The sequence below is a fragment of the Balaenoptera borealis genome (assembly GCF_965194805.1).
Source record: "Balaenoptera borealis genome assembly, chromosome: 19".
NCBI classification, from domain to species: Eukaryota; Metazoa; Chordata; class Mammalia; order Artiodactyla; family Balaenopteridae; genus Balaenoptera; species Balaenoptera borealis.
Window position 1 is genome coordinate 4,045,650 of NC_138878.1, and position 18,999 is coordinate 4,064,648.

At 48.5% G+C, this 18,999-nt stretch overlaps 2 protein-coding genes across 7 annotated transcripts in view; one reads left to right on the forward strand and one right to left on the reverse strand.

The window, feature by feature from the left end:
• Nucleotides 1–6,768, reverse strand: part of KIAA0513 — a 59,743-nt gene extending 52,975 nt beyond the window's left edge. For 3 of the 4 annotated variants that reach the window (XR_014237441.1, XM_082366899.1, XM_082366897.1), the window contains exon 1: nt 6,619–6,768. The gene's annotated coding sequence lies outside the window, so the exon portion shown is untranslated. Of the gene's footprint in view, nt 1–4,056; nt 4,152–6,618 lie in introns of those variants that run through there. The other variant, XM_082366898.1, reaches the window with a different exon arrangement.
• A 10,402-nt stretch (nt 6,769–17,170) lies between these two features.
• ZDHHC7 (zDHHC palmitoyltransferase 7) overlaps nt 17,171–18,999 on the forward strand; it is a 36,387-nt gene continuing 34,558 nt past the window's right edge. Inside the window, exon 1 of one of the 3 annotated variants that reach the window (XM_082366934.1) lies at nt 17,171–17,397. The gene's annotated coding sequence lies outside the window, so the exon portion shown is untranslated. The remainder of the gene's footprint in view (nt 17,398–18,999) is intronic. The other 2 variants (XM_082366933.1, XM_082366932.1) reach the window with 2 other exon arrangements.

Below are 18,999 nucleotides of genomic sequence, written 5' to 3' on the forward strand. Positions count from 1 at the left end.
CCTTTTTCCCCAGCTCGCTGGTCATTTTTGCCACTGGTGAGTCGTCTTCTCTGACTCATGCTTGGCTGTGATGCAAAGGCCTCAGAGCACACCTGTCTGTGAAAGGCTGTCCCTGAGGAGCACGGCCCGCACCCAGGCACAAGCTTGCGCATGTGGATTTGGTAAAGAGGAGAAAAAAATAATCCCCTTTTCTCTCTCTCTTTATTCCCCTCTGAATTTACCATTTCTTTCAGCTTTTGTTGGAGATTATCCCTACGGTGGGATGAGTCTTGGTCATTCATTTTGCATCTTTTTTTTTTTTCAGTCTTAACTGAATTTGTTACAATACTGCTTCTGTTTTGTTTTGGTGGTTTGGCCATGAGGCATGTGGGATCTCAGCTCCCCGACCAGGGATGGAACCCACACCCCCTGCATTGGAAGGCGAAGACTTAACCACTGAACCGCCAGGGAAGTCCCGTCATTTTGCATCTTTAGAGGCAGGAGAACATTTCTTGAATGAGTCCAGAAAGCCTGAGGGATGACAGATTTTCCTTCTGGGAGGTTCCTCCTCTGGGGCACAGCATGGAGTGTCACCCGTGTGCCACACTGGGATCACGCTGCCTTTGGAGAGCTATGAAGATGCCACCAAACTCAGGGGAGATGACATGTACACGCAGCTTTGGTACCTGGACGGCACCTGCCTGGAGCTGCGCGCCAGCTCTGCCCTGACAAGCAGATGTGACGGAGGCACATCGCTCTGCCTCTCTGTGCCTCAGCTTTCTCAGCTGTGAAACGGGGAGGGTAACAGCAGCTCCCCCGTTAGCGTTCTTGTGAGGGTCAGTGACAACCCCCAGAGCGCACCCGGCACAGCAAATCCGAGCTGGAACACACTGTCTCGATGCCCTGGGGAAACACGCCAACAGCTGCCCCTCCCTCCTTCCTTCTCTGAGTTTCTGCACTCACCTCTTCATCAGGGCTAACCCTGAAGTTCAAGGAACCTGATCTGAAAAGCGCCCCATAAATACAAGCTCTTTCCCCGCACTCTTCCCTGAAAGCCCCACATTTTACCGTTACAGACTCATTTCTTTTAAGCACCTCCCGTCTAAATATAAAACTCTTGGCTGAGGTGTTGTCATTCGCTCTTAGCACCTGGGAACAGACCAGCCTCTCAGGTGCCCACAGCAAGGGGTCTGAAAAGGCCGGAGGAAGGAGGAACGGAAAGCAGGGATGGGAGCACAGCCCGTGGGGTGGGGCGGGGTGGAGGTGATACTTGGGGACAGTAAAGGACAGCAAGGTCTCTGCAAGGAGAGAGAAGAGACTGGTGGAGATGGTGCCACTGGGGAAGAGACTGGGAAGCTGGGGGAGGGTAGCGGAAGCAGTGACAGAAACCACTTTTCACTGGACATCTTTCTGTATTATTTGAGTTTTGTACCATCTGCATGTATAACCCAGCCAACAAAAAATGAAATAAGGGAGGGGGAGATATTGGGTATTTGGGTGAGACAGAGCCAGAAACAAAAAGGTCTCTGAAGGCAAAGGGACAAGTCGCGTTGGCTATTTTGCTGGCAGCCTGCCCTGCTCTCACCCCACCCCCCCGGGCCCAAATCAGAAAAGTCTCTCTATGAACTCCTGCACGTCTCATCTTTAGAACATCAGCAATACTTTTTCAGGGTCAAAATCTGAGACACTGAAACTCAGAATTCTCCAGACCTTACTTAAAAGCCCCTCAGAATCACTGGAAAAGCCCAACAAAGGAAAAACACGACTTCTCTGATGTTGTGGCCTCCGGCTTTGACCAGCTGCGCGAGGTCTGACCTGGGAACATCGTGTCCAGCTGCACCGTTTATCTCACTGTCAGTGAGCCACTCCTCTACCACAAGGACGACGGGGTAAAGCAGAAGGCCAAGGGAGGAAATCATCCCTCCAGGGCCCCTGAAGAGCCTTCAGAGAAACCCGCATCCTACCCTGGGCCAGAGCCATGGCCACCGGCGGGTGGGGGAGGGGAGGAGAGGCCACGGGCTCTGCAGTCAGTCAGGAGGTTGGTCGGGTCCTGCACGACCTCGGGCAAGTCACTCAATGGCTCAGACCCTCCCTCCCCTCACCTGGGACACACACAGATCACAAGCTGTTAGTTGCGAGTTGTAAGGATCACAAACGCTTTGGGCACAAACATCCAAATCCATGTCCTTAGCCTGAAAAATAACCCAGCCCCTCCTGCCAGTTTTTCCCTTTAAAAGGTCAATGGATTTCGAAGTTAGAAGGTGTTATGCATTGAATTGAACAAGGAAAAGAGACGTTGAAGTCCAAAGCCCTGGAACCTGTGAATGGGACCTTATTTGGAAACAGGGTCTTTGCAGATGTAATTAGTTAAGATAAAGTCATTATGGAATAGGGTGGGCCCCAAATCCAATTTGACTGGTGTCCTTACAAGAAGAGAGGAGACAGAGAGACACACACAGAGGGAAGATAATGTGAAAACACACACACACACACATGCACACACGCACGCACGCACATGCACGCACACACACATGCACGCACACACATGCACGCACACACGTGCACACACGCACATGCACGCACACACGCACATGCACGCACACACATGCACGCACACACAGGCGCGCACGCACATGCACGTACGCACACGCACGCACGCACATGCACACACGCACGCACGCACGCACACACACATGGACGCACACACATGCACACACACATACACACACACGCACATGCACGCACGCGCATGCACACACGCACATGCATGCACGCATGCACACGCACGCACGCACGTGCGGAGAACGCCATGTGGCCACAGAGGCAGGAGTAGGAGTCATGCAGCTGCAAGCTGAGGAACAGAAAGGATGGCTGGAAACCCCCAGAGGCTGGGAGGGGGCCACGAACAGACGCTCCCTCTGAGCCCCCAAGAAGGAACCAACCCTGCTGACACCTTGATTTTGGCTGTCTTGTCTCTAGATCCATAAGAGAATATCTATTGCTTTAAGCCCCCCAGTTTGTGGTACTTTGTTAGAGCAGACCTACGAGACTCATACAGAAAGGGATCTGGTTTTATTGTCTATCTAATGCTTGAATTCTCGTGCCCAATGGTCAGCTAGCCAGCCTACGGATGACTGTCTCTAGTAAAAGAAGACTAGTTTAGTATCTACCAATGCAGCAAGCCCTCCCATCTTTGAAAAGGTCTGTCGTAAAAATCATTCATTCAACAAATATTCATTGAGCACCTACTACGTGCCAGGCACTGTTTGGGGCACTGTTGATACAATGGTAAAATGGTGAGCAGACAATAAAAGCACTTACAAATAAAGCCATTTCTGATGTTTTGAAGAAAGTAAAACACCATAACATGAGTGAGTGGGCCGGGGACCAGGATGAAATTATTTATATTGTTAGGGAAGGTCCCACTAAGCATGTGATACTGGACCAGTGACTTGAGAGACAAGGAGTCAGCCACGGAGAATCTGGCCGGAGGAACAGCCAGTGCAAGGACCTAAGGCAGAGCAAGCTAGACCTGGTCAAGGCACAGAAAGAAAGAGGGACTTTTGTGAGAGAGTGAGAGAGTGTTAATTGATGAAGCTGGAGAAACAAGGAAGGTCAGTCAGTCCTCGTATAGTAGACCCAGGTAAGAAGTTTGCATCTGACCCCAAGACTACTGAGAAGTCACTGGGGAGAGACATGATTTGATTCTTAGTTTTTAAAAGATCAGTCTGACACCATAAAGTTCTTATAACTGAAGTCTTTTTAAGTATAACTTTTGTCCTTTCATTCTTGGGATCTTGGACCTCCACAGAACAGGTCTAATAAATGACGTTCCTGAATCATGGCTCCCAAGAGTTCCAGGCTTACCAGCTCTAATTCATCCCCCACTGTAGCAACTTCCAGTAAATATGCTTGATGTTTTTTTCTATGTCCTTCATTAAATGCGATGCCCAGAAAAGAACTCGATATTCTAAGCATGAAGTAGATGAGAACTTCCACCTCTGTCATTCCAGATCTACATGTCCATTGATGTGCCCCAAGATTGCCTTGGTTTTAATTCTGTTTTGTACCACTGACCTGCTGAAACACATCTCAGATAACCTCCGCTGGTGTCCTTTTTCAGATCTAGATGCTCAGATCGAGAAAACAGGATTCAAGCTTATTCTTCCCTAATGAGAACAGCTGTGCCCTCTTTAAAAAAAAAAAAAAAAAAGTGTCACCGTAACGCAAACAATGCCATGTATAAAAAACTGGATAAAATAAACAAAAGTACTGGGTCAACTCCTCAGGTTTCACAACCACTGCATTTTTCTTCCAGGTGGAGGACAAGGAAAATGATTATGGCAAGTTTCCCTAGAATTGCTTTGGTCTCTTGCATCACAGGGCTGAAGACACCTAGACTGTTAGGAAACACTGAGCGCTTGAGCAAAAGACACTCCCTGCAATCATACTTCCTACTAGATTTCTCAAAGACTTAAACAAATCTGAGTAGGTGCAGACTCCCAAGCCTGGGACAGAGGGAAGTGGTGAAGAGGATCTACACCTGCGCGCCAAGCTGACTTAGCAGGTGGGGCAAGCGGTGGGAGAGAAGGCTGCTGGGAAAGTCCTAGGGCCCTGGGATGTGTGTGTAATCTGTCCTCATCCTTCCCACATCCCACTCGGCGGAGTGGTGACAGGCCACTGCATCTGGTGTCAGATGGCTACGGTTAACACTCTGCTTTGCCCCCTAGTAGCTAAGTGACCTTGAGCAAGTCACTTATTAGCCTGTTTCCTCATCTGTGACGTTTGTGAAGATCAATTAAGATTCTGTGTGAAAGCCGTTTGCAAATTATGCTGTCCTGTAAAAGTGAGGGGTTATCACTGGCAATAAGGATTTTTACCCCTCCCTTTGCATGTCATGAGGGTTGACTTTTCCTGACGTTTTCTCTTCCCACGCTGCTTCTGATGGTTCTTTTAACCGGATTATTTTCTTTTTTGAGGGAGGATGGGGAGGCATGTAGCATGACTCATCCCACCCCAAACCCTTCCTAAAGACTATCCTAAAAGAAGTGCCCTCAGAGCCATTTGGGGTCACCCCAAAGCAATTTACCTTCAAAGAACCAAAGCTATTGTCATGCAAAAAGAAGCACATCTAACATCTGTGGATACCCTCCACTCTCTGGAAATCCGAAGCAAGTTATTTAAGGTTTGTGATTTACTCAGGTCACCGAGTAGCTTTTCATTGGCCTTAGTTGTTACGTTCTCAAGTAACATGAACTATCTTCACATTAACTCACACAGGCCATACAAAAGACAAACACTGCAAAAAACAAAACAAAACACGGGAATGTACTCCAGAACCAAATGAGAAGCTAATCTGCTGCTCGCTAAAGTGCCTACGCCTGAGTCCTTAGCCATCTTCGTTTCTTTAATGGAAAATGAGAATCTCATGAGTCAACTTTCTCATTGTGAGCTGATCTCAATAGCCGGTCGCCCTGTGTTTCAAATGCGTAAGCAGTCCTATTTCTGCACAAAGTGGAAATAAAAACCAGTGACAGCCCAAGGGAGAGATGGAACAATGGGAGAACATACACTTCCAAAGAGAACCGTGAAAAGATGGGAAGAAGCGCTCACGTGTAATACAACTGGATTTTTTTTTCTTTGCTTAATTCGGTGTTAAGCATCTTGGCTGCCCTGGTTTAGGGTGAGGGAGGGGGTGCCTCTAAGCAAAGCCTTAGCATCAGGTGAGAATGGTCTGGAGGGCGGCCGGGCTACAGCAGCCTGGTCCCGGACAGCTGTTGGCTTGCCTCCAAACGCTGACTCGCCTCAGGGACAGCCTGCATGTCAAGCACCTCACCTGTGCCAGCTCAGAGGTGAGTTCCTGCCCAGTCTGCAGGCTGGCACCCTGGCCTCACACTTAAGCAGAGTCACAGGAGCTGGCTCGTGCCCACTGCCAAGTCCTCTCTTCCTCTTCCCAAATCCAATCAGTGTACAACCCAGGGAAGCCCAGACCCCACCAAGGGGAAACTCGCAGCCAGCTCCAGAAAGACCGCATCCTGTCCTTTCCAAGACCCCGGACGCTGGTCCAGGCCACCCTGAACCAGCTGTTCCAAACGGCCTCTAACACTGTGTCGGTAGTGCTGGCCCCTCTGCAAAGCTCCTCCTGCTTCCCGATCGTGGGGAGGAGGGGCCCTGGGAAGGCACAAGCTGAGCCCTTCCTCCTTGGCCCCCATGCCGCCCCCAGCTGCCACCCCAGGAGCAGAGGGGCAGCAAACTTAAAATCCAACACACAGCACAACTTGGCAAATGTCTCTCCCAGCCCGGTCCCACGCACCCCCTCCCCAGCACGCCCTTCCAGGAGTCGAGGCGTGGGGGGAACCGGCTCCGTCCCTAAGCCACCTGGCGACATCGTCAGCCACCCGGGAGCGGGGACACCTTGTCCAGCCCCCCCCCCCAGGTATCGCACTGCTCCTCACACGGTGGGCTCCTGCCCCCCCTTCCCATTTCCTGCAGAAACCCCAGAGGCCCTCGACCCCACCCCACGCTCCCTCACCCGCCGGCCCCCGGGCGCTCCAGCTGTCGCCCCTCGGAGAGTCCCCTCGCCGCCGGGAGAACCCGGCACGCCCTCCCCTCTCGGCCGCTGGCAGGGTCCCCTCTCACCGCGGCGGGGGCCGGCCGGCCGGCCGGGCGGACGGGGAGCGACCGGGCGCCGTTTGGCTCGGGAATGCGGTCACTGCGCCGGCCCCAGAGCCGGGTCCTTCTGAGGCGCCGGCCCGCGCGAGCTGTCAGTCAGCTGGCCGTGCCGCCCCCGCCCCCGCCCCCGCCCCCCGGCCCCGTCTGCGCAGGCGCGGGGCGGCCCGGGAGTGGCGTCACGTGACGGGGCGGTTCAGCTGTCGTCGCCTGGCCCTCCGGAGGGTTTCGGCCCACGTCCCGCGTCTCTCGGGCCTGGGGGTCGCCCCTCGGCGGGAGGCCTCGTCCTACGGCCCTGGGAGCACGCTCGGGGACATCCCGCTGTTCGCTCTAACAGAAGGTCCCGGGAACCCCGTTTGCTGGATCTGCTCAAAACTAGGGTGTTCTCCCAGGCTGGGCAGAGCTGGGTGGGCGCAGGCCGCTCTGCAAACAAATGAGTGGGTGATTTGGTGATTTTGGAGGGGGGAGCCCCGGCAGGGAGCCAGAAAGTATGGCCTGATTCTGGTTGCTTCCCCGCCGTGGTGTCCGCACCTTTAAAACAAGGATGCCCTTTGCCATTTCCTCCTCGCCTATTTCAGAGTTAGGGTGACGTCTTGACATTAACGAGCATACTTGTAAAACAAGTCAAGCGAGGATGTATGGAATAGAAGGGCAGTTTGAGGCCGACTGATTTTTTGAAAGGGGGCTTCTTAAAAGCTGATGTATTCCACCCTCTGCTCCGAAACTTCTAGGCCAATCAGCATCTTTTCACCAGATACAATAAACACAGTTTTCAGGCTGTCGGGTTTGGGTTTCTTCCACGTCTCTTCAATTCAAACAAACAAACCAAAACCACAAAAGGTAAAAAATAAAAGCATCTCCTACGGGAGCTTTTTCAGTTCTAGAGCAAATACAGAAATGTAAACTGACACCCCCTCCCAGTAATTTTGCGGTTATGGCAAAGTTGGTTCCAGCACCTAGCAAAACAGAGTGTGGGCTCTGATGCCTCAAATTCTCTAAAGACCTTTCCAGGGCTACACTGCAGAGCTACAGTGCTCCTTCTGGGGGTTGCCTGTATGACATAATAAAGCTCTGTCTTTAAATGAATGCCCTGGTATCTGAACTAGGGCAGACTGTCAATTTCAGAAAACTGGAGGTTCTCCGAAGTCCTAGCAGTTAGGCAGGAGGAACTAGAGGTCTGCCATGTAGGAGAAAAGATGACATATGGATTGATGATCAAGTGTCTTTCCTGTGCCCCAAGCATGGAGCTGCTGATCGCTGGGAAGGTGGCCTATTGAACTTAAGACTTTCTGGGAGGGAGGACTTCCCTGGCGGTCCAGTGATTAAGACTCCCTTCCCCGCTGCAGGGGGCATGGGTTCGATTCCTGGTTGGGGAACTAAGATCCTGCATGCCCGTGTGGTGTGGCCAAAAAGTTAAGAAAAAAGAAAAAAAAAAAAACTTGTTGGGGGAAGTTAAAGGGACCAACGTGGAGGAAAAAGCTGAGAGCTGTGGTTCCACAAGAGTTATGGGGCCTTCAGCTCCACAGGTCCATTCCAGATTTGCTTGACCAGCTCAGTGTAGCCATCATGTGCAAGAAACCGGATCGCTGGGTGTTTTAAGCTTGGTGTGAGTTCAGGAAGGGAAGGAGTGTAAGGTGGCGTTCATTCCCTTATGTGGGCACTACAGATTGGTGGGCATGCCATTGGTCCCTGTGAGTTTCTGCCCTGCGTCCAGCAGAATACAAGCCCATCATGAAGACTTTATGGGATGGAGGAGGGTCATATCTGTGGCTAGAGGAAGTCCTCCCTTGGTTCAGTGAGTGAACCCAGGACCAGGCATGGGCTCTTGCAGCCTTGTTCTGACTCTGGAGATACCAACTATTCAGGAAAATTGGAAAATGTGAGTTCATTCAGGGTCGGATTCCATTTGGAGGAAAGGTCATTTCTCCTCAAGAGATTCATATGGACCTTATCTCTCCATACCACATAGAAGATATTCTGTACTTGCCAGAAAGTTGGAGAGAGGCAGATGATATGGCCATTTTATTAAAAAAAAAAAAGGGGGGGGGAGTGAGTTCTACAAACCACAGACCAGTGAACTTGACATTGGGCCTGGGAAACATTCAGGCCAGATAACTCATGAAAAACATCTGTGACCCCTCAGAAGAGGAAGCACCAATGTCAAAGACCAAGTCATGCTGGCTTAACCATGAGATTTCAAGCTATGAAATCTATAGACTGGTAATTCAAGGAAATATGATAGAAGTAGTGTATTTGGACCTGGAAGGTATATTTACCACAATTCTTTCAGTAATAAGTGACAGAAATCCCAGCAAACTGGTTTTTCAAAAACAGGGAATATAGTGGCTTACATAACTGAAAAGTTCTGGGGTTGGTCCAGCAGGATCCAGGGGCCAAGTGATGTCATCAGAACTTGGTCTCTCTCCTCTTCTTGACTGCTTCCCTCTGAGCTGGGCTTCATTCTCAGATCAGGTTCTTTTTATAGAGTGGTCTTCAGCAGCAACAGGCTTATGTTCTCTCAACTTAGCAGCCCCTGTGGAAAAAAAGAATTTTCTCCTTCAGTATTTCCAGCAAAAGTCTCAGGATTTGGTCTGAATGGACCAACATCACTCATGTGCTCAGGCCCTTAAACCAACCGCTGAGGCCAGGTTTTGGGAATCAGCCCCACCTAACTACTGGGTGGAGAGGAAGGGAAGGGTGGGTGCCCATGGGAAACTGAGGTGCTCTTGCCAGGAGAAGAGGGGTGGATTTGGGGCAGGCAAGGGAAAGCAACAGGGACTTCCCTGGTGGCGCAGTGGTTAAGAATCTGCCTGCCAACACAGGGGACAGGGGTTCGAGCCCTGGTCCGGGAAGATCCCACATGCCTCGGAGCAACTAAGCCCGTGTGCCACAACTACTGAGCCTGTGTGCCACAGCTACTGAAGCCCGCGCACCTAGAGCCCATGCTCCACAACAAGAGAAGCCACCACGATGAGAAGCCTGCACACCGCAACGAAGAGTCATCCCCGCTTGCCGCAACTAGAGAAAGCCCACGCGCAGCAACGAAGACCCAACGCAGCCAAAACTAATAAATAAATATATTTTTTTTAAAAAAAGGGAAAGCAACAGATACCTGGAACCAAGCATTTGCTAAGATATCTTGTGATATTGTATAACGGGCATGAAGAAAAGGTGGGAGAGATAGTATATTTATTTGATGGGTGAATCAATATTCAAAATACTTTGATTAGAGGATGAATCCAAAAAAGAACTACACAGGAGAAAGCAGGCAACGTGGCTTAGCATCAGTTCTTTGTTTCTGGTTGCCCACCATGTCTATTTTCCCTTCGCCCTAATATGACCACAAATTTAGTGGCTTAAAACAACACAAATTTATTATCTTACAGTTCTGGAGGTCAGGTCTTAAAATTGAGGTATCAGCGGGGCTGCATTCCTTCTGGGGGCTCAGGAAGAATGATTTCCTTGCCTTTTCCAGCTTCTAGAGGCTGCCTGCATTCTTTGGCTTGAGGCCCCTTCCTCCATCTTCAAAGGCAGTCCCCTTTAATCTGGAATAGTTCTCAGCTTTTCTTTGTCCTTCAAGACACTGATCTGTACAAGCTTGGGACTTCCCTTGTGGTCCAGTGTTAAAGAATCCGACTTACAATGCAGGGGATGCGGGTTCAATCCCTGGTCAGGGAACTAAGATCTCACATGCCACGGGGCAACTAAGCCCGCGTGGCACAACTACTGAGCCTGCACGCCTCATCAAGAGAGCCTGCGTGCCTCAATGAAGATCCTGCACGTGCCGCAACTAGAGGCCCGATGCAGCCAAAACTAAATAAAATAAAATAAATGAATAAATAATAAAAAATTTTTTAAAGTAAAAAAAAAAATACAGGCTGCATGTTGTGTAAATGTCTCTCAGTTTAGGTTTTTCTGCCTGCTCCTGTATAAAGTCAGGTAACATATTTTTGTTTCTATTTTTTCTTATATATTATTTACTTATGTATTGGCTGCATCCGGTCTTAGTTGCGGCACACGGGATCTTTTGTTGAGGCGTGCGGTTCTCTCTAGCTGTTGTGCGCAGGCTTAGTTGCCCCGCCGCGTGTGGGATCTTAGTTCCCCAACCAGGGCTCGAACCCGCGTCCCCTGCATTGCAAGATGGATTCTTAACCACTGGACCTCCAGGGAAGTCCCCAGGTAACACATTTTTGACAGTAGTGCTGCATCACTGAAGTGTGTCCTCAGTGCATATCCTATCAGGAGGCACACACATTCGTTTGTCTCATTATTGCTGATGCTGTTTGACCCAAGGTTGAGATGGTGATACATTTCTCCACTGTCAAGGTACTTTTTTCCCTTTGTAAGTCATTGGTAATCTGTCGGGAAGATACTTTTAGACTACTTAAATATCCTATTTTCCAATGAATTCTCACCCAGTGGTTTAGCACCCATTAATGATACTGCTATGGTGGCTGCAGAATGGTGAGTGTTGGAATTCGATTGCTCCATCAGCATTTATTAGTTGACATTTCCCTGCATCTATTCTTTCCCTTCTCCAGTCTGTTCTCCAGTAAGCCACTGGAGTGAACTTTTTTTTATTATTATTGTTTTTTCCGCTGCACCACGCAGCTTGTGAGATCTCAGTTCCCCAACCAGGGCCATGGCAGTGGAAGCCCAGAATCCTAACCACTAGGGCACCAGGGAACTCCCTGGAGTGACCTTTAAAAACCACAAATGGGATCAAACCTTCCAGTGGCTTCCCCCCTCAGATGTGGCCAGAATCCCTCAAATGGTTGTTAGGGTCCTGCATGACCTGGTCCCTTCCAAGCTCTCCAGCCTGGTCTCAAGCCACTCCCCCCATGCCTTCCACACAGGGCTCCTTATAGAACTCCAAACAATCCACGTTGCTTTCCACGGAGGACCTCCCCGCTTACCCCTTTGCCTGGAACTCTTCCTCCACCCCCTGCACTCCTTTACTCATCAAATGCCCTTGTTCTTCACATATCACATCCTAAAGGAAGCCTTCCACTGTGACCCCCAGATCAGGTCAGATACCCAGGTATACTCGCTCACCACACACGTCCTTTCCCCTTATAGGAGCACACCAGTTTGTAATTGTCCACTTTTTTATCTGTTTAATTAGTCTCTGAGCTCCACAACAGGTAGGAACTTTGTCTGGTTTTGCTCACCCCCGTGTCTGCAGCACTTAACATGGTTCCGAGAGTGGACGATTAAATATTTGTTGAATGAACCAATAGAGGTTTAAGATAAGGATCTGGAGGGTGGAGGCGGAGGAAAAGAAGAGGACTGAGTTATTGGAGCCAGAGCACAAATGGGCAGGGACTTGCTTCCAGGCAACTTGGTGGATCAGGTCCTGGTAGGAGGAGCTGGGGGGGGTGGGCGGATCACATCCCAGGTGAGCCCTCAGGACTTGGTACAGAGCTGCTATGTATAAGCGCATGGCCTCGGGCTCCTTAGAGAGTGAGAATGTTATGGTAGAAACAGCAGGATCTTCAGAGCTGGACAGAATGACGTCTGCAGGCTAGCTGTGCTCTGCTTCTTTGGGGCGATCACTTAACTCTGAGCCTGTTTTCTCAGCTGCACAGAGATCGTAGCAGTTTCACAGACATGAGGATGAAGAGAATCTATGAGTCAGCGAGGCTCCTCTTCTAGCTGTATGACCTTCAGCACACTCCTTAAACTCATTGGGCCTGTTTCTTCGTCTGAAAAAGGGGCCAACCATGGCATGTTCATTCATTCATTCAATGCATATTTATTGAGTCGCTGCATTTTGACAGCGAACGAGGCCAACAAAATCCCTGCCTTTCACGAGGCTTGCATTGCAGTGAGGGATAAACAATGGGATCACTAAGTGACAGAGGATGTTAGCTGACTTGTAACCAGGAGCAAAGCAGGGAGGGGGAAGTGAACTGTTGGAGGAATGGGAGAGAGGGAGAATTTTTCAATAGGGTGCCGGGGAGGAAGATGTGCTCCGAATCAAGTCCTGAAGGGCATGAGAGAGCAAGCTTGGGACATCCAGGGGACACAGAGCCCCAAGCACAGGCCTGCTGCCCCAGCAGGCTCTACCCACAGCTGGAGGTGAGGTGGCCCAGTGAAAAGGAATTCAGGAACATATCATACCACTTTGGGTTGTTTGGACTTCCTGGGCCTTGTTCAACACCATGGGTTGTGGAGTTTCAACCTTCTGGCTTCCTGATGCATTCAACATCACGATCTCAGTGGAAAAAATAAGAAACCACCCAAACTCCCTTCTGAAGAAATTTCTGATTTTCCACTGTACAACCCTTGGAAGTCTCTCTCTCTCTTTCTCCCACTGTTTACTTAAAGTACAGCATACAAATCATAAATGTACGTGGCTGAATTTTTACCAAGTGAACACTCATACAAGCAGCACCCCGATCAAGCAATAGAATATAACTGGCACCCTGGCATCCCCACCTCAGTGGCCATCACTGCCCTGCCCTGTCTTCCTACACCAAAGATCAGTTTTGCCCAAGTTTGAGCTTTTTATTAATAAAATTATATAGTATGTATTCTTTTATGTCTTACTTCTTTTATTCAACATCCTATTTGTGAGATTTATTTGTACTGTTGTACGCAGTGTGTACTTTCATTCTGTACAGTATTTCACTGTATACGTATACCACGATTCATTCATTCTAGCCCCGAACTACAAACAACCTAAACATCCATGAACAACACTGTACTGTGTATTGTGGGAACATTCTAGCACAAGTCTTTTGGTCCACCTTCAGCAGATACTCCAAACAGTTGTCCTGGGAGGTTAAATAATCACATTCCTACCCACAGCAGTGAAGTGTATGGAAGTCCCAGTTTTTCTACATGTTTGCCAGCACTTGTTTTTTCACGTTCGCCATTCTAGTGGGTGTGTAAATACAATTTCATTGTGGTTTAAGTTTGCATTTCCCTGATGACTAATGAAAATGAGCATTTTTTCAAGTTTTGGATATTCTTTTGTGAAGTACCTGTGTTTTGCCAATTGTTCTATTGGGTTGTCTCATTTATTTTTAATTTTGATGTATTTAAAAATGGATACATGGTTTACAAGCTTAACAAGTTACAGACCTATTCCTTGTATATTTTTCCAGGGACATTCTGTGTACAATAAACATATATATCCCCCAAATCTTCTTTTTCACACAAATACACAGTTTTACACAAGGGACTTAATATACCTCAAAGGCCACTGCACACCACAGCATTCCATTTGTATGTATAACATACTTTATTTAATATACTGATGGCATACAGGGCGATGCAGTTTTTTGCTTCTACAAACATCCTACTGTAAATACTGAAGTGCAAACATCTTTGTGTACATGGGTGAGTCTATCTGCAGGATAAACTCCTGAGTGGGACTGCTGGGTCAAAGGGTACGTACACTTAGATTTTTGTGATTCACATTGCTATCTTGCTCTGCAAAGAGCTGAATAAATTGACAATGGCACCAATTTGGGCTGCCCTGCCAACAGAGAATCACCAAATTTTCATCTTTGCCAACTCACTAGGTGAAAAATGGGGTCTCTTGGTACTTTAAATTTGCATTCATTCCTTTTACTTTGAATGAGGCTGAGCATCGTTTCACGTGGTTGAACAGAGGCTCCACTTTAAAAGAACTATTTCCTGGGATGAGTGGTTAGCTGGAAACTAGCTCCTGATGGGTAAACAGAACTAATCCTGGAGATGGGATGTTTCCCATCCCTGCAAGGGCCTCCAATGTTAGGTTTTTGGTTCTATGGGCCTTATGAAGTCAGGGTGAGGCAAAAAACTGTGTTGAACCACAGTCTCAGAACAGGAAGAAACCTTAGAAATCAAGTCTGAGCTCATATTTTAGAGATTAAAAAAAAAAAAAAAAAGCTGAGGTTTGGAGAGGGGAAATGACTTGCAGAAGACCACATATCAAGTCTGTTGAGAAATAGATGAAAATCCTTGAAAGAGTTGAATTGTTTTTGTCAACTGCTGTCATCCCTGTTAAATATTTTAATGAATGATTTTACTGTGCTATTTCCTTTAGCAACAATGCAATTTTAAAGTTACAATAAACAAGCTTATACAAGTGTGGGGACAGAGGAGAATTATGAGTCTTTTTGTGAAAGACTTTGAAATGGGTCAAAAAAAATTATTGGGTGCCTTCAATGGACAACTAGGTGTTGTCATGCACAGCCTTGGGTTATGTGGTTCTATGGATTTTTTTCTTTGCTTTAAGCTATTTATAACTCTATAGGTTTTGGAGAATCGAAAGCAATCTAAGTGATTCTGTTACCAAGGCTGTTGCCCCGGAATCATATCCCTGACCCTCCCTTGAATGGAAACCAATTATTCTTATCTAAGTTTCAGGAGGAAGATGCAAAGAGAAAAAAAATGAGAACTGGTTAGAACCAACCAGGCCCAAGATGGCCGAAGATTTGACTTCCAGTAGACCTTGAGCCTCATTATACTCTGACTGTAATATATTAGCATATGTTAAATGACACGCCCACCAGGGTCAGGAAGTTGACGACTGCCATGACAACAACCAGAAAAGCCCATATAAGGACTGAAAAGGAGAGTTGCAACAGTTCAAGGTCCAAACCACACCCATGTTCTCCAGTAAGTCATGAATATTCCTCCCACTCCTTCCAATTCCCTCCTTTTTACCTTGACCCACCAATATACTTGGTGGCTCCACCTGAATTGGGTTGAGAAGTTGATTTGCGAACTAGAGTCCCCCTTTCCATTCTTTGGCCACTAAAAACAGCTGGTACTATTCCAGTCTCAGCACTGGTTTCATCATTGTCTGTGCGAATCTGATCGGAAAAAGACAAGAGGTCTCGGCTGGGGCTAGGACCCCGGCGCAGGTCCAGTTGACCAACTTGGTAACAATTTTTGTACACCAATATCAGACATACAAATGAATCTTGTCTGGTAGAAGTTCAATTGACTTCCCCATTGTACAAGAAGCCAGTTTTGGCTCTATTAAGCAAATTCATTGCAGCATTCCTGACTGCATACATGTGCCTGCCTTTTGGATTCATCTCTGAACTACATGTATCGCCTTACCTACTTCCTCATGAATTGGTGAGTTAAATTAAATCTTTGACATGTGTTTATATTTGTATCACAGTCATGATTTAAGCTTTTTTTTTTTTTTTTAAAGATACTCTTTTGGGGGGAGGGATAAATTAGGAGTTTGGGATTAACATACACACTACTATATATAAAATAGATAACCAACAAGGACCTACTGTATAGCACAAGGAACTATACTCAATATTTTGTAATAACCTATAAGGGAAAAGAATCTGAAAAAGAATAGATACATATGTATATATATGTATAACTGAATCACTGTGCTGTACACCTGAAACTAACACGATATTGTAAATCAACTATACTTCAATTAAAAAAAAAAGATACTCTTAACTTGCTCATAGCAAGTATATCTTAAGCATAGCAGGCACTTGTAGTCTTGATGTTCTCCAAAGACAATCATCCTTTCTTTCAGCCTATGCAAAAAGAATTGACCACGGCTTGGAGGCCTACCCCACTTTTCTTCCTTGTGGGAATAAACAGACCAGGAAATAGGAGGCTCAATGAGGGTTGACTGAATGTATAGCCCCATTGTAAATGCAGAGGTACAGTAACAAAATTTTAAGCTTTTAAAGTTCAAATTTTGATGATTAATGCACCCCTTACTTCCAAAAGTTTGGCTGGATAAGCGTTTCTGGGAGCAAGAACGGTAAATTGTGAAAAGGTGGCTTGCAGGCAGTGAGAGTCTGATAGATCCCGCAGCTGCAATTACTGTTTCTAATCAATCTTACAAGTTAGCGGGTACTTAAAGAGTTTAATAACAAACACTGAGCGCCTACTTCCCAGCCCTGCGGAAGTTGTCCCAAATATTGTAGGAAATACCACCCCCACCCCCCAAAAAAACCAAACAAAATCCAACCACGTTTCCACCTTCAAAAAACTTAGGACTTAGCATCTGGAAGGAATCGCTGGGATGCCATGGTTTCCAGGTCGCTCAGAGGGGAACCAGAGGCTCAGCTAATCAGGAATCGCGCATCCAATGGCGCTTCCCCTACTCCCCACGTGCTTTCTGGCTCCATCGTTCACACTCGCGCTTCTCCATTAACCCGTGTTCCGTCCTCGCACGCCGTACAGGCCACACCTAACGCTGGCTCAGAAGGGCCACCGCGGGCTCAGTAAACCTGGGCAAGAACTCCTCTCCGAGTCAAAAAGCCTAGCCGCGCGGCTTGGACCTTGCGGCAGCCCGTAGCCCTCATCCTTTCTCTTCCGGACCTCAGTTTGGATGGATCCCTTTATTTTAGCGAGGGGACCTGGCGACTAAGAGCCGTCTTTCTCTGGGAATTGTCCGTCTTTAAGACCCTCTCTCCCAGAGGGATCCCGGCCGCTGAGTCCCAGCAAACCACCTCACGCACCCTTCTCCGCTGCCGGGAGCGGCGCGACCGGAACTGCGCAAACGCGGCGCCGCTGACCACGCGGGGTTCACTTCCGGGGGTCGTGCCGCCAAGCTCTCCAGTTTGGGTTCTGTCTCTTGTGTCCGCTCGGAGGCCGCCTCCCTCCGAGCGGCCCGGCAGGACCGAGCCGAGCCGCGGGGCCCCCTCCGGCCCGGCCATGAGTGCGGCCGCATGATGCGTCCCTGCCTCGGCCGCTGCAGTCGCCGCCGCCGCCGCCTCAGGCCGGGAGGAGCCGCAGCGCCGGGCGACCCCGCCCGGGCCTCGGGTGAGTGCGGCGGGCCGGGGCGGGCTGCTCGCGCCCGGGTCTCCCGGCCACTCCAGGCCCCCGTCCGCCAGCCCCGGGCCCCCTGCTCCCTTTCCTCCACCCCACCCCGCACCTACGACCTTCCCGAGTTCCTCGGGGGCACCTCTGTACCAGCTCTTGACTTCTCTTCCAGGTGTCTCCTTGTCACTCCTTAGTGCATCTTTCGGGGTAGGGCCCGAATTGCAGCCCCAGCTTTTTGCCTGACCTTGGGTGTGACACTCAGGTCTCCGAGCCACGGTTTTCTCCTTTAATAATTAATAACGGGGTTGTCGTTGGAGTCAGAAGAGTGGCAGTAAACCCTGTGTAAGCTGTAAAGAGTAGTTTATAGGCATGCGTTACAGTGGGCTTCCTCTAACGTTGCCCATGGCTTCTCGAATGAATGCTCCTGTTCTTCCCTCCTTTGTAAGTTTTAATTTTTCTTTTTTATTCTTTGCCCACCTTCTTCCTTATCTTCCCTTTCTCTGCCAATGATCTTTGGGGTATTGCCTGCCAGGGCACCTGGGATAGTCAGGTCAGCCTTCAGGGCAATGTTTGCATCTTTTCTTGCTGTCGCCAAGGCTCATCTCTCCTGAGGAGTCATTGCTGCGGAAACTAAGTCTCTTTTCGCTGTTGGATGGACACACTTTATTGGCTTATGGGTAACCAGTTTTTTTTGGGGGGTGGTGGTGTAAGAACTGTTGATGTAGATGCTTTGTAGCTTCTTTTACTGACCAGGTGGTGTAAAGGGCTGTCCAATCAATGCTACAATGTTTAATGTTTGCAGTCTGCTTAGTGTTTGTACTTAATGCACATAGATTTATCTGTTTTACTACTGCTGTCTCAAATGGTCTAGAAATCTGGGCCAATGTTTATTTCTTCTTAGACTCTTCACCTCAAAGATGATGGATTTAATCTGTTGATACTTTCACAAATTTTATTTGCTTAAAGTCACCTTTTTAAAAGTCAGATTTAATCTTTTTGATACTGTCTTAACAACGTTTACTTATCTGAAGTCACCTTTTTAAAAGTCACCTTGGGGACTTACCTGGTGGCTCAGTGGTTAAGAATCCGCCTGCCAATGCAGGGGACACGGGTTCGAACCCTGGTCCGGGAAGATCCCACATGCCACGGGGCAACTAAGCCCGAGCGCCACAACTACTGAGCCTGCGCTCCAGAGCCCACAAGCCACACCTACTGAGCCTGCATGCCACAACTACTGAAGCCCGCACGCCTAGAGCCCGTGCTCCGCAGCAAGAGAAGCCACCGCAATGAGAAGCCCGCGCACCACAACGAAGTGTAGCCCCCGCTCGCCGCAACTAGAGAAAGCCCGCGCCTTAAATTTGCTTCTTAGGAAGTCAGAATACTTTTTTTTTTTTTTAACATTTATTTATTTTGGCTGCGCTGGGTCTTAGTTGCGGCATGCAGGATCTTCATTGCAGCATGCAAACTTAGTTGCAGCATGCGAACTCTTAGTTGTGGCCTGCGACTCTTAGTTGCGGCATGTGGGATCTAGTTCCCTGACCAGGGATCAAACCCGAGCCCCTTGCACTGGGGGTGCGGAGTCTTAGCCATTGGACCACCAGG